This window comes from Dermacentor andersoni, chromosome 1 (assembly GCF_023375885.2).
Source record: "Dermacentor andersoni chromosome 1, qqDerAnde1_hic_scaffold, whole genome shotgun sequence".
In the NCBI taxonomy this organism is placed as follows: Eukaryota; Metazoa; Arthropoda; class Arachnida; order Ixodida; family Ixodidae; genus Dermacentor; species Dermacentor andersoni.
Window position 1 is genome coordinate 135,728,895 of NC_092814.1, and position 24,600 is coordinate 135,753,494.

The 24,600-nt window shown below is 44.3% G+C and overlaps 1 protein-coding gene and 1 non-coding gene across 2 annotated transcripts in view; one reads left to right on the top strand and one right to left on the bottom strand.

Annotated features, from left to right (window-relative positions):
• Positions 1-24,600, top strand: part of LOC126543350 (synaptogenesis protein syg-2-like) — a 961,852-nt gene that overhangs the window by 408,960 nt on the left and 528,292 nt on the right. The window lies entirely within an intron of this gene.
• On the bottom strand, positions 6,821-6,893 carry TRNAM-CAU (transfer RNA methionine (anticodon CAU)). Its single transcript has one exon. It is a non-coding gene; the product is annotated as a tRNA-Met (tRNA).

Here is a 24,600-nt window from a genome sequence, read left to right on the forward strand (position 1 = left end):
TGCAACTAGTTTTTTATTCCCCCTCGCCTAATACTCCCACCTTGTAGCCTGCGAGGTATATAAATAAATAAATACATAAGCACATGTCATTTATTCATCTGCATAGACCTCGCAGCATTCCTTCCTCAAGAAACGTCGTTGTGTTGATGTCTTGCAATGTGCATCTACATTAACTGCTGTTTGCAATTAGGTATAGCTTTTGAACAATGTAGTGCCTAAAAATTACATGATATTAAGATTGTGATCTATGCGGTGCATAAACATGCAGACTATGCAAAAGATTGTTGAAAATCAGACCAATTGTATAAATCGCAGTTACCTTAACACCATTTGATTGACTACTTGACAAAAACTTCACTTCGCATAGATTTCAACACGTGCACTGAATCTGAGTTATTGTGTTTTTTTTTCTTATTAATGTTGTCGTTACTGCGTGGCCAGATCTTGTAGATTACAAAACAAAGTTCAATAAATTGCTTTGTTGCAACATATTAAAAAAAATGTGTACATCACTGCGATTGCAACACCAGAACTTGATACAAACACATACGCTATAGGATGCGGACAAATGCTCAGGACAAACCCCAGAATGTTTGCATCCTGATACTTACGAGAGTGAACAGGTTCATTCCATGGCTGTTAATGAGAGGGAGAAAGAAACCTTAACTGTGTTCATGGAACAAAATCGCATTGATAAGCTTAGAGATATAGTAATTGCTTAACACTTTCGAAATGAATAATTGTAGCTTGCTATTGACATTGAAGCAGCCTTTCGACAGCAAAAAAAGATATCAGTTTTTAAAGCTTTGAGCATTGAATTTCAGGTATTTAAAGCGGGCATCTGTTTAGGAATACCAGATAAGAATGAACATTAAGTCTTTCATTTGCACTTTCTTTGGCTGCGCAATCCAGTTTGAAATCACTCCTATTAGTTTGTCGTAACAATGTTGATTAATACAGGTTAAATGCATGGCTAGCTTAAGAAATCTGGACGATTTCTGTAAACTACAGTGAAGGAACTATAATATCTAATAACCATAATAATATATTAATAATTATATTTATTTCCACAAAACAGGCTAACCGTGAGTGGCGTGCGAGGCTGAGCAGAAAGTTGAAAAACCCTACGGCAGTGTGCTTGCTGTGGGCCTACGTTCCTGCATTATGGATTGCGCGTATTGATATGGACTTCTTGTTTGAAGTTCAGAGTATACTACCAGCGCGAGAAACAGGAAAACAAAGTGGACGAGAAGCGTGTGTTTTAGAAAGCTATGATACAACGTACAGTTTCCTCAGAAGTGACGGTAGCTGCCAAAATAATGTTATGCGTCGGTTTTGGCGCCTTTATAGCTATTTTACAGAAGACTCATATATATATATATATATATATATATATATATATATATATATATATATATATATATATATATATATATATATATATATATATATATATATATATACACAGCACACGCACCACGATGGATGAACGAGACTAACGCTAAGGTTGGCTTTCACACCACAATTTCCATTCCACGTTCAGTAATCCCACAGATCATTTGCGGCTTCGTTCAGGGGCAGACGCGGGTTTTGGAGTTGGTGCTTCTTGTTGCGTTTGGTGCAAGAATATGGCTAGGAGCAGGCACCGCATATTCACAATCACGAGCAATGTACACACATCATTTCTCCAGAAGCTGACGCTGAGCACGGGTAGCGCGAGGATCTCGTTGGGCTGACACGACGACTTCGCGGCAGCCGAATTCCAAATACTGCATATGCGGTGAGAGTAGCTTACTGAACTTGTTGATAGGTCATCTTGTGGGTTGTTGTAGCGCGGACTGAACGAAACGGTCATAGAAGGCAGATGAGACAACACACAGCGCTGAACGATCAGCTGCGAACAGCTGTTTACGTGCGCCGTGTATCATCGCACTGAACTTCAGAAACCGCCGTTGCGCACTCCAATAGGAGCCTTAACTTAACCCGTTTTTCTATTATAAAACACTCATATTAGTTTCTCTTAATAAAGAAAAGTCAGCAATGTTATAATGTAAACGTTTATTCATTACATTAAAATAATTATGCAGCGTGTGCCACGAAACCTGGCAGTAAGCAACCAGTCGCATGGTTGAAATCGCAATCATGTGAAATGGGCCCTCTAAATATCGCATTGCGACGCACACCACTGCACCGATTTTCGTCGTTCCAGTCGCAGCATGTGAAACAGCCTTATCCGGCGAAGTAGTCCGGCCGTCGTCGGAACGGCATTGCGGGAAGGGGCTGTGTGCTCTTTGATTTAGGCCCCGCTTTATCACTAGGAGTGAAAGCGCCCAACTGTTCTGCGGCTCGGCAACTATATATTTCCTCTTACACCATAACCGCCTGAGGCTCAGCCAGTTTAAAGAACATTTATTTTACTCTGTGATGCATGGATGCGTTGAGAAGGGGTCACACACAGGGACCCTGACACGTAGACACGAAACGAACAGGGGCTTTGCGCACTAACGAATGCTTCTTTTCCAGGAATAGACGAAGAGACCGGGAGGCACATTCTCTGGACCGATAACATTGTACCGCAAGAAGGCGTGGAAACTTTAGCTTCGGTATTTGTATAACACGTGACTGACTCATCATATGCCATGTAGTACTGGAACCTGGTCCAGCTATTTTCTCTCTCTCTCTCTCTCCCTCTTTGAAATCAGCCCTTTAGGACACTCTCAGCGCAATCATTTAGTCATCCATTTTTGTGCGTTTAGTGCTCCTCAGTATACAGAATTATTATAGCAGCTTTTTCAAAGACGTGATTCTCATAAACGGAAGCTAGAAATAGCTCATTCAATTGTGTTTTCAGAAGAATGAAGTCAAAAACTGTTAATATTCTTGCATAAGTCATATGAAGAAAAAGGAAAGGCAATGTATGAATTAAAGATTACTGCATCGGTGACGGTTGTTTAAGTTTGCTATTCCGCATTGACCTTTGAAGCGCTTGTATATTCAGCGCCCAACACACGTCAGAAGTGTGTTGGGCGCTGAGGGTATATATACAGGGTGTTTGAATGAATGAATGAATGTATGTTGTTTATTGGGGCGAGGGCCAGGTATGGCGAAAGAGCGCCAGAACAGGGTGTTTCAGCGAACATTTTCAAAAATCTTTAAAAGTTGCCTGTGGGAGATATCACAATTCTAGTTCATGAGCTGGTCTACTCGAAGCGGCGGATAATATTTGCACAAGAAATTGAGATGCAAAATCGTCTAATTAATACGAATTCACTGATTACGTTTTTAACTAATTACAGTATGGCCCATATTGCAATTTACAAATTCTAGCAGTGGAGTTCGCAAGGCGGATACACTTGGAACGAATTTTCAAAAAGACACCAGTTTCGAGATATAAATTCCCTAACTTTGCGGAGAAATGCATTGGCGTTCCAGGTACTTTGTTTAAACAAAAAAAAAAAAAAAAAAAAAAACGTCGTTTCATGCACTGAAGTACACAGGTAACTGGAACGCCAATGCATTTCTCCGCAAAGTTCGAGAATTTATATCTCGAAACTGGTGTCGTCCTGCGAATTCGTTCCAAGTGGATCCGCCTAGCGAAGTCCACTGCTGGAATGTCTAAATTGCAATATGGGTCATAATATAATTAGCTAAAATGTTAATCAGTGAATTCTTGTTAATTAGTCGATTTTGCATTTCAATGTTTTGTGCAAGTAGTGTCCGCCGCTTCGAGTAGACCGGCTCATAAACTAGACTCGAGCTATCTGTCTGCCACAGGCAACCTTTAAAAAGATTTGAAAGTGTTCGCTTGAAGCAACCTGTATATATGCCGCACTCATTTTACTCTTACGTTTTACTTAGACTAAATGAATTTTCACTTTTTTAAGAGTTGACCAGAAGAAAGCTGAGAACAAAGCAGCTGTTTGGAATAATGGCACGAGTTGTTGAATAGAAGTGGATGAAACTGTAAACATCGTCTACAGGCTGTTAATTTACAAGATTTTAAGACCATCTAATAGTTCGAGAGTTAGAGCATGGCGCAGCGTCCTTGCCGCCATACTCAAGTGTCAACAGTTTTATTAACTGGTACATCTGCGTGCGAAGGTACTTTTGCATATTGAGAAAATTCTGGATCAAGAATATTAAGTTAAGATGCATTAGCAAATCAAAAGTATCGTTATGGAACACCTAAATAGTTACTTTGATTGTTAACGGAGGCTTGGTAAACCAGTAAAGACGCAAGAATGAAATAGCGGTAGCAACGACGCATCCTTGAAGTTCCTACACCAGCTTCCCGTGATGTCATGAATTTTGACTGTGCATTCCCCTGTCTGTTAATTATTTACCACATAAAGCAGGATCATACATTGCTGTCTAACCTAACCGAACAGTTGCGCTGTTCGGTTAGGCTAGATAGCAATGTATGATATATATATATATATATATATATATATATATATATATATATATATATTATACTAAAAATCAGCAATTATGTATTAGTGAGAATGTTCTTGCGATCACGAAATCGGCAAATTGCATTGGTGGGCGCCCTACTTTCGGTGACGACATTGCGGATGCGAGCGCAAGCGATTGCTCACCGCTTTTGAGGCTAGATTGTAAATTCCCTGTTGCGTGCAGTGTAATATTATTTGGCCCACTTGCTCACAGGAGCCTCATTAACAGACTGGCCGCATTTTTTACTATGTTCCAAATGTGTTTCAGGGCCTCTTTAATAGCCACATTCCTAGGGTGAAATGAGCTCTGATAAAAGGCATTACTTGCAGTGAACGTTTCATGAATCATGAGCTCAGAGGGGGAGTTTTTATTTTAGTCAACATCCGCATAATTTTCACTTCAGTTGGATTTCTTCTATTATGCAGCAATAACCATTACTGAAACTTTCCATTCTGCGTTCGTGTCTTCGCTATGGTAGGCAAGTAGTGCACCAGCCATCATCATCATCATGCTATGTTGTCAGTAATACAAATCAGTATGGAAGCTAGAAAAAAAGAGAACAAGACCGGTAAAATGTAACAATCTTTTTTCGCTTGGTTGTATTCCTTTCTTTTGATTTACCGCTCCCAACCAGGCTCTTAGATGGTCCACCACTCGGACCACTTAAAAAGCGCGAAAAGGATTAAAATTTGAATATAATCGTTGCATTATCTTGGCCGAAGACACATCTCCCATTACACCTTTCCACTAAGTAGCGATTCAATCAACTTCACCACCCCACTATGAGTGAAGCACGATCGCTTGCAGCAGAAATGGCTGACGAGGCACACGATTGTGCCGTGCACTATGGTGCCCTATACATTTAGTTTCTAAAGCCAAGCATTCATTAAATTTGACAATTGGTTTAATCAGCAATTAACAGAGAGGAGAGAGATAATGACATAGAGAGAGAGTGAGAAACAAAGATGCAGAAAAAGCGTTTTCACACTGAAATCATTATATGCGTACGTTGCGGTTCTTCGTACTCATATTTCGGCACAAGAAAAGTATAGATCCAATGTTTGAAGAAAGCAGCAACTTTATTTTTATGGTATACATATTGCACGTACCTAGACCACATCTTAAATAAAGGGGTCCGGCGCTAACGACCGCAGTTCTTTGTCGTTCACAGTTGTTGTATGTTTTTAAGAAGCACGAGCGTTGATACTATTTTAAGTTTGCTGTATTAACGGGTACTAATGTTTAGTAGCGTTAACAGAGTTGCAAATACGTTGTACATTTTAGTTGCAGTTATGTTCCTAGCAACAACAATTCCGTTCTATTTTCCCGCGCAAAGACGCGCGAAGTGTCCTTTCTGCCAGCACTTAGGCCTGCGCAGAGCACGTTGGCACTAAAACGTGGCGTGACATTTAACGATACTTTCAGTGGTATTCGCATCAAAGCACTAAATGGTTGTTAATTTATCTCCTGCTGATTTTAATTTATTACTTCCTTTTGCTTGGAAAAATGCGCTGAAGGAGAAACTCGTGCGAACTCTACTTTCGCAAAAGGATTGCTTTTGGTCATATATAGTGTTGCTTCAGACCAAAAGCCTAAAGCAACCTCACGCGTTGGACCACACACTAGCGTAATTTCGCTCACTCCTACCAAATAATATACCTTACCTAGCGTATTTGAACGCTGTAATGTCATCCGGGCCACTCTCCCTTTATTATTTCTATTTATTTCAGGCTTCAGATGAAAAAAAAATAAATGAAAGTAGGTGCTGAGAGGATCAACCACCAGAGAAAAAAAATACTGCCGATTTCAGCAATTCTTCCTGCTTTAAACTGAATTACTGCGACCGCTGCATTCCCCCAGAATGAAGTCCCCCATGTTATTCACGCTTTCCTGCTGTTTCCTCAAATAACTGCGTTCACCGACTACAAACAACTAGACAAGAACCATGCGGTTATAGGTCGTTTCTGAGGGAGGACGCGTGTGGTCGTATAGACAATGTATTAGGTCAAAGTAAGAATTTGAAAAAAAAATGTTGTTGAATATAGTTAAATGTTATTTCAATTCCGTGATGATGCTTAAAGAACAGTGTGGATTAGATAAGTTCTAACGTTTACTTCTTTGTGATGTACGCAACTTCCTTTACTTCTGACATATGTCGAATACGTACACTCGTGAGCAAATTACACGGACCAGGAATTAACGAGAAGAAAGAGGGTTAACCGAGCGGCCCGATTTTTATTAGTCATATCATAAGAAGCCAACAAACACTCACACCAAGGACAGCATAGGGGAAATTACTTGTGCCTAATGAATGAAATAAAGGAGCGATAAATTAACGGGAATGAAAGTGGATGAAAAATGAACTTGCTGCAGGTGGGGAACGATCCCACAACCTTCGCATTATGCGTGCGATGCTCTACCGATTGAGCTACCGCGGCGCAATTACCCCATCCACTTTCTTTGTTATTTATATTTCCTAGTAGAAACCAGGGAGTCCCAGCCCCACCACTCACAAACCTTGGCGGCGGACATGGAACATCCTTTCTGCCACAGGCGTCACGAGAGCGGGATCTTTTTGGGTGAAAGCAACTGGTCAATAATCCCACACATGCTACCTGAAGGCATAAATGTTGCCGGATTCCAAACCCTTGTTATGTAATAAACGAGAAGAAAGGGCGTTAACCGAGGGGCCCGAATTTATTAGTCATATCATAAGAAGCCAACAAACGCTTACACCAAGGACAGCAATTTACTTATGCTCAATGAATGAAACAAAGAAACGATAAATTAATGGGAATGAAAGTGGATAAAAAAACAACTTGCCGCAGATGGGGAACCATCCCACAACCTTCGAATGTCATTCCCATTAATTTATCGTTTCTTTATTTCATTCATTAAGCACAAGTAATTTCCCCTACACTGTCCTCGGTGTCAGTGTTTGTTGGCTTCTTATGATGCGGACCAGGAATTATGCGATAAAACTGATTTTCTGCTTTGTCTGTGAATGCAACTGGAGAATAAAGACTGCAGTCCAAACTTGGCATTACGAATTTTCTAGTGCACTCGTCAGTTTTCGTTTATGCATGTTAATTACGAAGAAATTTGTTTTTGGCGACGCTGTGGTCCGTATACTTTTGCTCACGAATGTTATGGATAGAATTTAGAACTCTCAGGCTTCTCCTTCATAAGTATGCTAGAATTATTTCGTTCAAATGCATAGCTTTATAGAACCTTTCATTCGTAGCTGTTTAGCCGAAAGCTTATGATAATCCATTCTATTTTTGCTATGTTGAGGTGGATCAACATTTTGCTATTTGAATATAATTAGTCCAGAGGACCTTGCTGCATTATGTTTATGTTTGTTTGTTTCGGTCTTACCAATGTGAGCTGGCATTGTAGTTACTGTAACAAGTTTCAAGAAATTGTGTAAAACAGTCACATTTTCTTGTTTGCATAGTTCAGTAGGACACTGCAACCCTCAAACAACTACCTGCCCGACGTGACTGAAGAATGACATTTGAGATTATCTCCTAATTTCGGGCTCCTTTACACCATGTATTAAATTCAGCTGCGGTGTGGATTAAAATTTAGGACCGCAGATGAGGAGACAGTAGTAGCGATGAAGGCATCATCTTTTCCAGAGTCGATGAGTCATTTTGCAGGCACAGCCCAGGGATTAATTATCTCTAGCGCCACATCTTGTACTACAACTAATGTCACCAGCGAAATGGCACAATGTCACTTTACTAAATATGAGCAATTTATTTTTCCCGTACATTTGCAGCACTGATGTATAGAGCTGTTGGCGGATATGAATGCTGTGAGTTATGGTGCAAACTAACTGGCACTTTCGCTGCGACGTTACTGTTGGCATTGTCTTTGCCGATGCCTTCGCACGTTGTTTTGCACTAATTACCTTACTTTCGTCGCATCCTCCAATGCGGGTGCCCGCCATGTTTGAGGCTTAACATAACCGTTCTCACGTGCGCCTCTTCTGTGCCACCGATGCTGTTTTAACGTGCATGAGGACGAACAATTGCGCGCACCCACGTTGTCACCTTGCGAATAACATTTTCTAATCGATGCACATAAGGTAGGTGCTCGTCCAGCTCGCTATGGCTGATTCTGGGCTCCTAAATGCATGCACATGCGCCACTGCTCTTAGAGTCTTTGCAGAGCGAAAAGCCTCGCACTTCATGCTCACCACTGTTGTTTCGCCATGGCTAATGGTTAGAATGCTCGGCTCCCAAATGCACATTGTTCACTAGTGGCCGTGGAGCTCTCTTTTTCGTCGTTCTGCGACACTGGCCAAGCTTAAGATGACGAGGTGACCTAACGACGACAGAAATCGGGGTTGCGACGACGACAGGGGTCGTTGTTAGCGTAGCAGAATGGACGGATGGACGGGACGGAGGGACACGGCAAATCCAATTTGAAGCACTTAACTGCTGTTGAAGTAACCTATATATTATAAGGAAGAAGACAAGGGCCCGTTCCTGTGCCATCGGCAACGATTCACGCGTAGTAGACGCTCGAGCTCGGAGCCTGCACTACCTCTTAACATTTGGTGGAGGTTCTTGGGTCTCCGCAACTTGTGCAGCGTGGAGTTTCGCACAGGCACGCTGCCTCCAGGCATGCCACACGATAAATTTTTTCTCAGAGAAGAAAAGAGAGATGGTGGTTGGAGCACAGCCATGTTAGTCCCTGAAGCTAAGGAGTAGGTCGGGTAACCATAAAAACAAGCACCATTCCAATAGGTCTAACTTCGACCCTTCATTATTAAGAACGTATTGTTTCCCATTATTCTCACTCATTACGGCGTGCCTCATAACCGGGTCGAGGTTTCGGCACGTAAAAACCCAGAGTTCAATTAAATTTAACCTGTGGAAGGCAAATAAGAATCCAAAAGACAGAGAATATAATCCGAAAGAAATTCCAAAGAATCTAATGGAGAATTCCTGAAACCCAACGCAAGTCACATGATAACCATTCCGCTAAGAAGAAAGAAAAGAAGCAAAAAGGATTGGTCGCCGGCATTTGTTAGGGAGTTCGAGCCCAGACAGCTTAATTATTAATTAGCGAAGTTCGCTAAGTCAAGCAGAGCAAGAGGCGCAATATGCAACAACAAAGTAGAAACTAAAAGAAGTGACAAACATTGGAAAAAGGTTAGTGTCACGTACGCGACAGCACCACATACTTTTGAAAACATTGTCAAGTTCCCGATGTAGTCATGTCCAATTCTGGGCTGTCCAGCAGGCTGACGACGTGGCCGTGAGGCTTGGCCTTCCGGTCCCGGCGTGGGAGCGGCCCGCTTAGTGGTTAATTATCCCTACTTGCAGGACCAAATAAAGTTTTCCATCCATCCATCCATCCATCCATCCATCCATCCATCCATCCATCCAGATGGACTGATCGAGATTACTTGTAAGACTGGCATGTTTTTTTTTTATGTTTTACTGCTACTTGCTACACGATTTATCAATATATAGTTTAGGTACCGTTCCATGTTCGTCTGCAGGTGCCTGCGACATAACAATTGGCAACAGCACAATCGCTACTCACCTTGAACGTACTGCTTAGGTTAACTGCTTTGCTGAATGTCGTCTTGCTTAATACAGAAGAATGTGATTACAGGAAGAGACATTGCTTCTCTTACAATTTTTTGAGTCACTGCAAGGCGGCGTATTAAAATGGCATAGCCTTAAAAACTATACGAAAAATCTCGTCAGACAACCGTATAACGGCTAGTTCAGAAAACTTTGTAGTGACTATTCTCTTAGGCAGTTGTATGTTCTGCATCCTCGCAGTGTTACTGCACTAGCGTCATGGATGTAAAGCTCTCGGCGATGCAGTTTTAGCGAACACGGGCTTCTATAAAGCGCCGGCGGTTTGGTGAAAACGCGTGCAATAAAAGATGGAGAACCGACCAGACCCCCACTGCCAGGTCACGGTACCAGCAATATCACTGCCAGCTACATCGCTCTGTGGGTCTAGAGTTAGAGTGAAAACTTAATAAAGGAAGAAGGTTGTGTCCACATAAACTATATCTAGTCGTGGTGATATTCAGTGCTCGGGCCTATTTGCTTGCCAGCGTAGATACGGTATCCCGTATGCCTAACTGTGTGCCCGCATTTTTTGCAATAAAATCATTAGCTGGCCGCTCCTCCCAGGCTTGGTTCCGGGGAGTCCGGGGAGCTCCATGTCCAAAACTGTGGGCAGCCCTCAACACACGAGGTGCCAGGCGCGGTGCTTCCTTCCCTTAGTGTCCCGCTGGGAGCAGGTGCGCTACTCTGTGGATTCGACCGGCCACTCTGCGTGTGGACCAGAAGGAGTGATGGGGAGAAGGGGAAAGCTGCCTCTCGATTGGCTACTTTAAATTCGATCCGCTATCCGTCAGAGGCAACAAAATAATGCAGACTGCATTCAAACTCTGTAATCGGGTCCCGCCCCTCGTCCAGGCAGGCACCCCTCGCTCCTATAACTTGTAAAGCCGCGTATATACACGAAAATAGAAGAGCTTGCATGTATTTTCAGCTCACAGCCGCGCGCAGAAACAGTTTTGGTGTACAGTGCACATGGCCATTTTTGTTCCCGAAGGAAGCTACCATTTTTCAGAAGATACTTATGTGAGGGCCAGCCGAAACTAATATAGCAGAAAAAAGTTTCGCTGAAGCGATTCTCATAAAGAAAGTCGTTATAACGTTCCGTTGGCCAAGGCTACAAGAACTAAATCTGATAAGCAGTCTCGTGAAATGTCTTGCTCAGGACGCCCGACCGTGCTCCTGCATTCCCTCTCTTCAATTTTCTTTTCTGTTTGAAATCGGCTCGGGTGCATTGCGCATGCCTTATACGGTACTGCGTTTGTTCAGTCAGTAGAGGAATAGTGCTTTTTCGCGCGAGTTTGAGTTTTAACTCAAAGACTGCCGATATTGTTGAGGAGTTAGAGGTATACTTTTGACAGTGCACCCTCTCCTAACCAGCCTTGATGATGACAAAGATGCAGAACATATGGCAGCACCTGTCCCGCAAAAGAGGGAAAGAAAGGAAAAAGCTCAACTACGAAAGTTTTATGAACGCTCCACCTTGCTCGCACTGTGATTGTACGTATTGTTTTCTGGAGGGCCTCCAGACAACGTATTATAAAGATCTGTGGAATCATGGGAACGCCACTTTCCAACGACCAAAACTGGTGATACGCAACGCAGAAAAGTAAATATTTAGGCGATATGCAAAAATCTAATGATAGTGTGTGCTAGGTGGGCGCCCGTAACGGAAAATGAAGCCTGGGGATACGAAAACGCGAGGCAATCAACTTCGCGTGCACTGAGCACGCACTTTCTACGATTGGCCCTGCTCGGTCGCTTCAAGCGTACGCGCGATGCGCCAGCGTCTGCGCTGGAAAAGTTCCGCTTCGGCAGAGAAAATAATCTAAACCAGGAGCTGTCACTATTTCCAAGACCTTCCATAACCCGAATCCTGTTGTCGTTGATTTGCACCCGCTAAGGTAAAGTTAATTTTCTATGCGAGACGTTTCTTCGGGGGCTGTGGTATGTTTTTTAGGAATATGCATAGATACTTTGATAGCATGCAAAAGCTAAACAAGAGAAAGAAAAATACATGTCTTTTCGTACCCTGGAGGTCACCGCCAGGTTTCTAACAGAGACAGAGAGAGAGAGACGAACAACATTGCTAGGGGTTCGGAGAAGCGCAGTGAACGGCAATATTGTTTTCCCTTTTGTGTTTCGCGGTTAGACGGCCACTTTTTGCCTTGCAGGCACCTGCCCTTTGATACGTTCGCCTCCCACAGATTGTTTGTGTATCCAGCGTTTGCATGGGTGCGTAGGCTGATAGGTTTTCGTCTAACGCGATTTAAAACGATACATAAGTTACATCAGGACGAAAGAAGGGTCTGCCTTCGGTTCTCATAAGGTAAGGATAGAAACAGTAAAATATGAAGTGTTGCTTCCAATAAGGCTACGGCACAAAAGCTTTTGCATAAAACGTAGTTGTACGCAATATAGCTTGCGTTGTAAAAAAATAATAATAATAGGGGCGTATTCAATAGGCTGTACACTGAGTTCAGATTTTTTTTGCCCAAGGAGTTCTGGCGCTGATATAAGATTTCAACCCCAGCGGAGTTGCATTGAACTTGCAGTGTTGTATTAGAACAAGGAGGAAACGAAACCTCGGATTAAAATGCAAGCAAAGAAAGACGCTCAGCTTGGGAGGGGGGGGGGGGGGGGGTGCAGTAACCTTATATCATCACAGCGCATCAGGTGCTATCATGCTATCGGCGTCCTTAGCCGGACGTCTGCTACAGCGCCAGCAAGTTCTACAATATAATTGAACGGCATGCTGATGCTGGCCGGTTCTGCGAGCGCTTCAAAAGGATAGGCGCAGATGTGCGCCCATAATTGAAACACCGATCTTAATGTGCACAAAGACAGAGAAAAAAGAGGTACCACTGCTTAGTGGAATGCAGGACTCATCGTGACCTTTACATACTAAATCTGGTGTAATAGGACACATTGTGCACAAGTGGATTCAGTGGCCGTATTTTGTAACGAATACTTTCATTTTCCCTTCTCTTTCCTGTTGGTCATTCGCTTGCACAAAGCCACGAACATTGGCTACTCGGCGGGTTGGATGATATGAATAGAACAGGGCCGGTATGATGTGAGGTTTCCTTTCGTTATATTTTATTCCTTATCGTGCACTCTTCACTGTCGCCTCATCTAGGTGATAACGTGGGCGGAACGCCGCTCAGACCACTGACGACGAGCGAAAGCAATAGCATGGGAATACACCGTCCCACTATACCGGCTGAGGGCGTGAATCCACCAAACTCATCTTAAGTGAGTGCCATCCGCGATTGGCAGTTACTGCTGATGTTGTCTCTTTATGACGCCTATAGCTATCATGTGTTGTGGACGCCCAACCACTGGCCAGTTCGGAAACTCTTTTCCGAAAGCGAAGTTTCGTGAATACTGGCCGAGGGCCCGTATTTACAAAAACCTCTTACGACAAAATTGGTCGTAGGGAAAAATCCCAGCCAATCCTGATGATGTACATATTGTTAACGAAGGCAGATTACTCACCGCAATGAACACCTATGACGCTCTGCCTTTATGTCCCTTTATTCATCCGCGTGCCTTTCGCGCTTGTTTAGTCATTCTTAACCTGCGTGAATTTCTCCCAAGAATCAGTAGGAAAGAAATGCTTACGAAATACCGCCCCAGCGCGCCGATTCAAACAAACGTAGTTCCATTTATTAATTTTTCTTCATTCCTGGGATCCGTACTAAAGAAATTCAAAGAAAAGAGACAAAAGGCCTGTCATACGACAGCTTGACCGGGTCCATGCACCCGCGCAGATGCTAGCAGAGTGTTAAATAAGTATGTATTAATGAGATAAATTGCAAAACATAATACGCATAAACCAAGTAGATACAGAGGTAACATAATGATTGACATTGATCACAATGCTAGGCCTCAAAAGCTTTGCAGAAGAAAATAAACCTTGCAGTACACAGTAACAAAAATCGTAACAGATTGTTCAAAACATAATTAGGGAAATGCAGTTCAATATCTCGTTGTGTGATACAACATATATCTATGCCTAAGCATAGCAAGTCCTCTGAGGATGTGAAGTCGCTGAACTATCGCTCCAACAGCAGAAAGAAAAAAAGTAATTTGCAAGTAAGAAAAATAAACCCCAGGGCGCATCTGAGAATAAGGAACGCATCGGGGAATTGCGCTTGGTTGTTGTTATATTTTTCATTTCTCTCTCTTTTTTTATCATTCTCTTTTCTGTCGGTTTCTACCAGTCTTTCGATGCACCGGGGCGCATTGTGTCTCTCGTGGCAGGGACTCATGAAGCGCTAGTTGGCAGGTAGGTGAGGACAAGCGAACATCTGCCACGCCGGATTACCGTTATATAGATATTTGCTTCCCACGATGGAACTCGGAGAGCTTGTCCACCGAGAACCCCGGTTTGGCGGAGGAAAATGACCGGTCGTCAGCAGCACGTGGCTGGACCTCGCGAGCACTGAAATGGAGAGCAGCAGCTAGTGCCTGGATTAAGCGGTAAGCGGTAGGTGTGGACGCTAAGGAAACGCTCATCGATTACAACTTCGTCCGATGTGCAGCCGTGGCGGCACGCCACGCGCGTAAAGTTGCGCGCCAGGTACAGAAGGGAGCAATCGAACATGAGCTTCCGCGGGTGCGATCACGCCAGCCTATTCCGGACACCTGCCATTCGCGCAGCGAGTTCGCACGTCGCCGAGACCACTGAGCCCGTCAAGGGCCACTGGCTCCCCATCCCACGCACAGCCCTCATGTCTCTGTGTGAACGCGCCGCACCTCCTTGTGCGGCCATCATTTTGTAGGACTTGAGCTTTCTCTGTCCTCGAGACGGAGTAGGCACTTACCTGACGATGCCGGATGAGCCAGACGAAGAAACGACAAAGAAAAGTTTAGGAGGAGCGCGTTCAGATATTTATACTCTTCCAGTTGGTGGAATACTGCACGCGAAAATGTTATGCGTAAGTCTCATTTCTCATCTTCGAATGCCACGGTGTTCCTAAAGAAGCTGTCTTGGCGGTGTTGAACTCTCTTTTTGTTGTTCAGTACAGCTTTTTCAGCCCTCTATCAGTGAAGTTTTAAGGGGGCCTCACGGAACATTTCGTCATGGTGGATAAAGAAGGGGTGCCTTAACATAAAGCTATTCCAAACTGCTTCTATTCCGTTTCTGCCATCTGCCTTCCACGATTGGTGAAAAATATATCGGGCTACCACCACTTGGCCTGCCTGTCACTCGACATCACGAAAACCGCAGGCACTCCTCATCTGACATGAGGTGTTCCCACTGAATATGCATGATTTGACCGAACAAAAGAAAAATAATTATTTATGATTCCCCATCTTTTTTGCCAACATCTCATCGCTATTAGTCAAAATATTTCGGGCTGTGCCCACTTCGCCTCTCTGTCACGCTACGTCAAAAAACCGCGAAAACACCACAGCGTTTAGGTGACGTTTCCGCATTAAGCGCGCATAATATGCAGAACAAAACTTTTTATTTTCGAAATAGCTGGAGACTACCCCGTTCTTAAAGGAAAAAAGATGTCATGACCACCGATTTCTCTGGTACTGTCTACTCGGAGCTGCCCGTGAGAATTAATTTACGCGCATTGGCGTGTAATTAAAATTTTACATGGCAGTATAACCTTGTGTAGGCATTTTGAGGTGTATACGACATCGCTCTGTCAACTTTTCTTCGCTGATGATCCGTTTTAATGCCGTTTTTAACCTTCCGTTGCGAGCCAGCCAAGCAAAAGCGCGCCAATCGCAGACGCCGCCAACACCCCCCTTATCAGGTTAACTACTTTCTCTGCGCTAGCTGTGCCCCAACGAAACCCTCTCTACTTATGTATGCTGCTTGTCTCTTGTCAGCCAATTAGACGCGAAAAACCTGTCAAGGTAGGCCGTGCTATTTGCTTTGAAAGCATGCAAAAGTGGCCTCTCACACACGAGGAGAGTGTTTGATTGGGCGGTTCAAAAAGAAGTCGCAGTTTCGCCTGAAAGGCCAAACATCTATTGCGATAGCAAATTAGTGGATAGCTAGCTATACGAAGTAAAGATACTAGTTTTATCGGCCGTATAAGCTTGGAAACATAGGCATACATACTACACTGACAAGCATGGTGTCGCGCGCGCACAAGCAAATATGAACACATCCAACCCAATGACCACGGAAACACGTTGTCAAAACGATCTAGTGAAAAATAGCGGCAGCAGCACCGTGCGAACTGAGCTTCGTGCGGCGTCTGCCATCAACGCACACTCAACCGCGATGGACTCTGTCCCCGCCACAGATGGCTTTCAAGCTTTAAAAAAAACGTATCTTTATTTCCTCGGTATATTGGCCAAGTCAGACCATAGCCCTGTGTCTCCTGTAGAGAGATGTGAATGGGGAAATAACGAAAGTGGAAAAGGCGGTGGTCTCATCTTGCTTTATAATATAGACAGCGATTTCGTAATTATGGCAGTAACGTGTGAAAGTACAAGGTATTTTTTTCTGACAGAAAAAAAGAGGCAATGGCACAAAGATACTGCACCAGCTGCTCCTTGTCTCACGAACAGGTGGTGCAGTTAAACATAGTTTTTGTACTTTCTTGAACAGAGTTTGTGTGGAACATCGAGTTGAAAAAGGTCATGCAGAGAACTAAATAACATTACATTCTGCTAGTCAAAGCAACACAGCGGCATTGCGAAGAAACTATCAAGGCAACCATTTGAATAAAAATGGCGATATCACATAACCCACCGCGGTGGCTTAGCGGCTATGGTGTTGCGCTGCTAAGCGCGAGGCCGCGGAATCAAATCACGGTCGCGGCGGCCGTATTTCAATGGGTGCGAAATCGCAGAAGCGCCCGTGTCCCGTGCAATGAGGGCACGTTGAAGATTCCCTGGTGGTCAAAACTAATCCGATGTATGAGGCGCTATGGCGTGCCTCATAATGAAATTGTAGTTTTGGTACGTAACCCACCAGAATTCAAATTAATACTACATAATATACCAGGCGGCAATATCAATAAATATTATATTTTTTCTGGACAACAATGAAGCAGAACCCATCTCACGATGACTGTGGACGTAATGCGTTGAGCATGGAATCAACATAGCTACATGAGGCATTGCCACCGTCGAAACGAGTGATATATGAGGCGTGTACTGCACTCGACGCCATTTAACGCAGCCGCCGCGATGCCTGCGCGTCACCTCCGAAATGCATCGAGCGCCAGTGCATGCGAGCGCTGAGAAACGCGCCATGCAACAACCGGGTTCCTGTCTTGAGCTTCTCTCTGGACCCGCTGTGCCATCTAGTGGCATTGCCGAGGAGTCCGCGCGTGGCCTGCGAAACGAGAAGCATGGCGCGCCGGTGCGCCATGCTTCTCAAATTGTCAAATTGAGACAACTTTCAAATTGTCAGCGTGCCTGGGAACGCTGACAATTGTTCTCTCGCTTGCCGCACCCTCAGTGGCACACACACAGTGACCAAAGTTGGCCATACCCAGAGCATTCGTAGCGCATCTCGCTAAAGCAATCGCGTGAAATGTGTTCATTGAAAAGCGGCACATATCCATTACATTTGCGGCGCAGCCTGCTAAAGGGCCTGCTTGCTTTCCTTGAGGAACCCTTCTGACGTAGGGTTACATCTCGCTCATCATTGGAGAAATTTGAGATATTCTTTGTTTAAACTGGCGTGTCCCACGTATTTCAATTTGGCGAATCGGCTCGGTGACTTTCATCATCTCTCAGCGTGGACGTTCTAAGGTGGCTGCTAGATCTATCCGATGGACATGCCCGACTGATCACGTGACTGCTGGACTGCGTACGGTGCGGCTGCAGGAAGCCTTCACCCGATTGGCTTCCGAAACACGGCGATGGTGTTTTCGGGGCTCTTCCGCACCGAAAACATCCGTGCAGATGAACACTACCGGGGCGCCCTACTCTATAAAAGGAACGGGCGTAGCGCCGAGTACGCATCGCCTGACGTTCACCGCGCCATTTCCCGTTCACCGTGAGTCATAAAAGGCGGGAAAACGAAAAAAAAATATGGGGTTATTCGTGCCAAAACCACTTTCTGATCATGAGGCACGCCGTAGTGGAGGACTGCGGAAATTTCGACCACCTGGGGATGTTTAACGTGCACCTAATCTAAGTACACGGGTGTTTTCGCATTTCGCCTCCATCGAAATGCGGCCGCCATGGCCGGGATTCGATCCCGCGACCTCGAGCTCAGCAGCGGAAAAACGAAAGATGGGTCGCCTATGCCACCTTGAAATGTTCGCACTAGCTGGGCCATGGTGTCATGGATTAGAACAGTGTTTCTGTGGGACAAATCAACAAAGTCGGAAGGCGATTCTAGCTCCAGTTGAAGTCGATGGATGATGAAACCTTCCTGAGCGAGTTCGACGTGACATATGGGCAGGGTCACTGCACACCGCGTTTTATCGCGTCGCTCTCGTGTGAGAGAAACAGGAGGAGCGCCGGACCAACATCTTTTTACAGCCCTGTTTTCGGAATGGGCCAACATTTTGAAGTATGATGAAGTACGTGCTAATTTATTTTAAATAATTTTCGTGATTTAGCATGTCAAAACTACGATCCCATTATGAGGCATACCGTTATGGGGGAAGCGCGTCCGTGGCGTAATATTAGAGTAGGAATGGCTACAGTATCAGGCTTCTGTGCTAGATGTCCGCTCTTCGACTCCGGCCGTTGGATAATTATATTGATTTCTTTATTTTAAAAAATCACAATTATGCCATGAGGGCGATCGAGACAATGAATCCGATAGCAACATGCTAGAATATTACAAGAAGTTAGCCTCGTAGCTTCAGTGGCAGTATGAATTGCAGTAAACATAATCTGGCTAAGTAAACACCCATGACGTGAAGTCTGCAGACACACATGGACAGAAAGAACCCAATAACTGCGAGCAGCATCAGCTGGAACGAGGGGGCCCTGTCGGCGTTGTCGCCATTCCTCGGCCTCGCTTTCCCGTACTGCGGCATGACCACGGCGGGCACGATGTGTGCGTCCGCTTCACGCTTTTGAATTGCAAGGTTTCGTCGGTGTTGCCGCTTCTCCGACGCTAAGCGGCAACACCGTGCTGCTGCGTGCGCCGCACACGCAGCAGCACGTTGTTCCTGCGTCTGGACCACGGAGTGGTCTTGACGCGCATACGGACCCTCCTTGCTTTAGTGCGATTAGTGTCCAAAGGAGCTTCTCACCTGGCGTTCCGACAATTAACACGCGGAGGCCTGTTTTGCGCATTGTGAGGGACGCGGTGCTTCGCTGCAGAAACACCGCACCGACAGGTGCTACCATGGCTACTACGTGTGAGAAATGATGGCACACGCTGGAATGGTCTGCATAGCTGTGTTGCAGTTTGTTGCAGCCAGCAAAGCTGTCTAACCTGAGGTCTTAGGATACAGCTGATTCTGTGCACCAGTGTGTGAGACTGCATGGAACACGAACTCACTACACATATTTCGCGACCTGGAGTTCAAAATCTGACGCAAAGAGAAAGCGTACAGTTATTCTGAGTAATGTTCCTCAGAATACGTAACAGAATATTTAAAAATTTGCAATTTTATGTGTATATATTGAAGGCGACAAAAGATCGCATGGAGTGCTCACATAATTGATATTGTCATAAAACGCGCCAAGCGGTTCCACGCACTGGCTAGCACGCGGGAAAAGCTTGAAGAGACGCTAAAGGCAAATATTAAGTCAAGGTAAAGTGATAGATTAGTAATCACAGAGCTTTGGTAAACAAGAAATCAACTTAAATGCCGGACACAATTAGAGACACCGCCGTGACATTCAAATTCTAGCCCGATGACGAAGGTACTCCTTATTGTAATTCTGTCACTAGCACTGAAGCGCTCGTAATAAACAAGATAACTGTATTGAACAATAAGAGGAAAGAAAATGATTCTTGTCCAGTTCTATTTGAGTTTAGCAAAAAAAAAGAACTCAATGACGCTAACCTTGACAACGACGCGCGGGCGGTCGAAAAGTTTCGTTTTCTCCTTTCTGCCCCGCCCGCGTTTTCGCGTTTCAGTAGTTTTGTTATCCCGTAGCGCTGCGCCGGTTTTGCTGACTTGCGAAATACGCATAAACTGCAGTTAGCAGGGAATGCCACGTCCATCTGATGACGCGGGATTCCAGAACAGTCCAGGCCACTTGACTAAGAGTAGCGGCGAATCCAACGCTCCGTCTTGACTCAGTTTCCCCATGCCCTCGCGTTTGCGTTTTGCGCAGAAAGCTGCAGCGCTGTTTTTGGGGCGCCTTCTTACTCCCCGAAGGCAGCAAGTGGTGATGGCGTATGGCACGTCGGCACTCCCCGGATGAGTGGCGGGAGATTTTCGGACCGTTCAGACACAGTTTTCTCGTAGACTAAGTCTTTTCTTCGCACGAAAGAAGCGCTGCTAGCTTTCTGGTACGTTATTTTATTAGTCTCCGTCGACTTAGTATTTGCCTTTAGTGTGGCTTTGAGGATGTTCTATGCCGTCTTCTGGGGTATGCGTCCGTGGTCTAATGGTTAGAGCATCGAGCTGCTGTGCTAGGGGCATTCGAATCTTGTCGTCGCACAACGTTACTATATATATATATATATCTATATATATATATATATATATATATATATATGGTACGTCGCAGCGACATGTGAGTAGAATTAGGCCCACATTTTTAGGCTGTACTATCACCGGGATCGGCCCACGATAAGAGGCTAGAAGAACGTATTCGAGGAGGAAAGGGGTGATCAGCTGGCTAAGAAATACGTTGCCTTTACTATTTGTGCGAATAAAGAGAATGACCTAACATTCTAACGGAACACAGCACCCAACCATGCGAGATTCAGAGCTTTCTCCACGCAGAAACAGGCTACGTACGTAAAAAATGCTTCGAAATCTGATAACACCAATATACAGGCGCTAGACCTGAGAGAGAAAAATAAAATAAGGCAGATTTTGCCCTTTATTTTCCATGTTAGTAATTATACATTTCTCACGAAATATATGAAAACGAGAGTATTGAAAGAATACTGAGCAATTCTAAACTAATTTATTGTCGCTCTTCAGTGCTTCTGTAAAAATTAAAATTAATTACGTATCTCGTCTGGTTCTATCAAGGAAATATTCCTGTTGACAATGTCACTTTTCTGTCACCAGATGCTCACAATTTATTTGCGCTGGTGAGAAAAAGGTATTGTCCATGCGGCAGGCTTACATGGTTGAAACGTAGGTTTACAACAAAACCAAGCCATGTGGCTCTTGCAGAAACCACTGCATGTAAGCAGAAACGCTGCTCTATATTCAGAGAAAAGTGCTTTGTTTGCTGTACCCGGTTAGTGCCCTGGTCTGGCTGGGCTGCCAACGAAATAAATTAACTTACTTGCTGTCATGCAGATGCGAAAAAATGAAACCATCCCGCTTCTGCGGTTTCTATTTAACACATGCCTAACTTGAGTCGTATCTTGTTCCTACCTGCGCAGTTCTTTTTCCATAATTTTGTCGAGCTTCGCTGTTTTTCTGCACGCAGACAAGCATAGGGCGTGGAGTCCTGCAACTGATGGTGAGATGAGAGGAAAATTGATTTTGTGAAAAAAAAAAAGATTAAAAGAAATGTGTGACGCTCTGCAGCATGATGCTCTGCTACTGAACATGCTGTCAGGGACTTTATTCCAGACCACCGCAGGCATCTTCCTTCTACCGGAATACTTTAGGTCAATAATAACATTTGTACGCATTATAGTGCCCAAGATGGCGGAAATTTTTCTTAAGCCTTCCACTGCAGCATCTCTCGTAGTCAAGATACTTTTTTAGCAGGTCAAGGATTACCGGTGCACCATTGCAGTTCAGTTGTATTTAAAGCGTCTTAACGTTTAATAGTTATGAGGAGTCTAGTGGTAAGCTGACAGGCAGGAATTCTGGGCGTGGTAGCGTGCTGAATATCAACACATCTGTCTGCACTTGATACCGCAAGTAAATCAATTCAAGTACCTGATGGCCTAAAGAGAGTTATCTTCAAGAAACCTTCTTCCTCTGTGCAAACGAGTGTTATTCATTTTCAGCAGCACTTGCTTACAGAAATTTGCGCAAAAAGGTGCAATGTTATCGTAATTTACACAACAGGCTGTCAAGTGAAAAGACACTCCTTGTTTTCTCTTTCAGGTCAGTCGGATTTCATCAGCACTATGTTTACATCTACTACAAACTCCGGAGGCGATTCTTTGAGACTGATCACTCATTTTTCCATCTGTAATAGAGACCATGCACTTGGTCTAAGCATTCAGCGGTGTAATTTGTGCTGTCAATAAATTGGTGTTCCACACAGAGCTCATTCAGCATATAACCGTTTGCTTTCACAGAGGATATAAAAAGAGACGCCTGGGTGCATGTGTTTACAAGTTTTGTTCAATCCAAGCGAATATTCTCACGCTCCACGCATTCAAACGCAAACAAAGGGGACAGTAAGATACGCGTGAAATTACGAGGGCCACAATGAATGTGTTTGTAATGCAAAGGAGGAGCATGTTTGATGACGAGAATGTGAATTAGGAGCCGCTACCATGGTCGGACGCCTTTCAATGAACGGTGCTTTGTGCGCAAGAGTTGGCCCCGCAAGTTTGACTATGCAAGTTTGTACCGCCCCTGGCAACCCAAGTAATAATGCTTCTTTACACGCTGGAACACTTCTCCACACATCTTTCAGCCCCGTTAGTCACGCGTCTTCGAAGTTTTCCCGGTCTTAGCAGGTCGGCGTGAAAAATTACCGTGTCTGAGCCGTTGTCAGGTGAATTCAGTGCATGTTTTGCATACGACGTGAAATGAGAGCTTTCTTATTATCTGCTGCATTATCTGCTGCATTATGTGCTGCATTATGTGCTGACCTAATATAAATTTTACTGTCGAGAAGCTCAACAACTACAAATTAAGTTTTCACATTAAAGGGGAGTATGGCAGCGCGATTCAAAGACGGGACAAGAGAAGACACAAAGGGACACACACAGCGCTGTGTGTGTCCCTTTGTGTCTTCTCTTGTCCCGTCTTTGAATCGCGCTACCATACTCCCCTTGAAGATGCATTACCAACAAGCCCACATTGCAACCCTCGTGAACTTCACATTAAAGGTTGCTTCCAATTACTAATCACAAAAACTTTGTTTTTCCTTCAGCTAGGTGGAAGATCCAGGCGTACGAGGCTTATTTCTCAGGCCAGCTTCCATTAATTTGGCACCTAAGTCTCCTTTCTGTCCAATTCAATAGCGAACATTTCCGTAATGCTTAAATGTTTTTCTGTGGCGCAAGAATGGCCTGGTTTACGAAATTGAAACGTAGAGTATCAGCTAATTCGCACATCTGAGGAGCACAGTTAGTTGGATCGTCAGAGCTGTTGGTTTTTAGAGAAAATTGGAACCCTGCTAAGAGTAGCATGGAAACTTTGTAAGTCGCCTATAGTAAAGCTGCAAAAAGTATCCTGTAATCCAGAACAAATCGCCAGTAATCACACACTCTGTCATAATGTGCTCGGTCATTTTCTAATGCTACAGTATTCTCGATTAGCCATCAACAAAATTGAGTCGATGCTGGGCTATATAATAAAGCTCAGCACCAACTGCCTGCTCTAGAATTCTGTTGTTCCACACTGGTGTACATAAACATGCGTGTTCAACGTAACGCAAAAGAAACAGCTGAAATGTTACTATCTTGGAAAGCTGCGTGTTGTAATCCGCCTGCCGATCAACATTCGCGCCGGAGAATTATACGTATAAGTAGTACGCGCCTTCACATCTTAGAGTCATCCCTGAGGCTCAAACAAAAGAGCTGCGCGGACGGAGTTCTTTAGAAGATTGCTTTCACTTACTGCCCTACATCAAGACGCGCGTCTTCCTCCTCAAATTTTGAAACCTTTAGAGATGGCCTTCATAAGATTTCAAAACCACTCACAGGTGGAACAAATACTAAAGTCCAGGATGCAGAGACAGTGGCCACAGTTTCCCGCAAAAGCAAGACCAAGTATGCATTGCTTATGTACGCAGCATTGGATTCCATTACAGGACGCATAACAGGATGAGCTGTCAACGTACGGCAAATATAAATACGGGCTGCAGCATGACCCTGAACCCAGAGGGGGTCGGTGTGGCCGGGAACCGAGCGCGGTACGGTACGCAACATTATGTATGCTTCATCAACCACATCAAAGCGATCAAATGACTCGACATGATTCCAGAAATAGGTATTATTGCCTGTTACGAAAGTTTAACAGTTAAAAGACATGTATAGCTAGATGTGGCGGTGTGCTGGATTCCTTGAAGCGCCGGCGTCAACGAAAATCAGGTCGTGATTGCATTGGTGAGGTAAAATTCGGGTGACCGCTTGGCTGCGACATGCAAGGTCGTGCCCGCGTATGGCAAATTTGTTGAAGCCTCACGAATGACATTGTATAGCCTGTGGAGATATGATGACCGCTTATGTAAAAATGGAAGAAACACGTGGTCTGCTTATGGTTATCTAATACTTGTTCAAATAGTAAGAAAAATAAAACAGAACAAACCAGAAGCATATGCT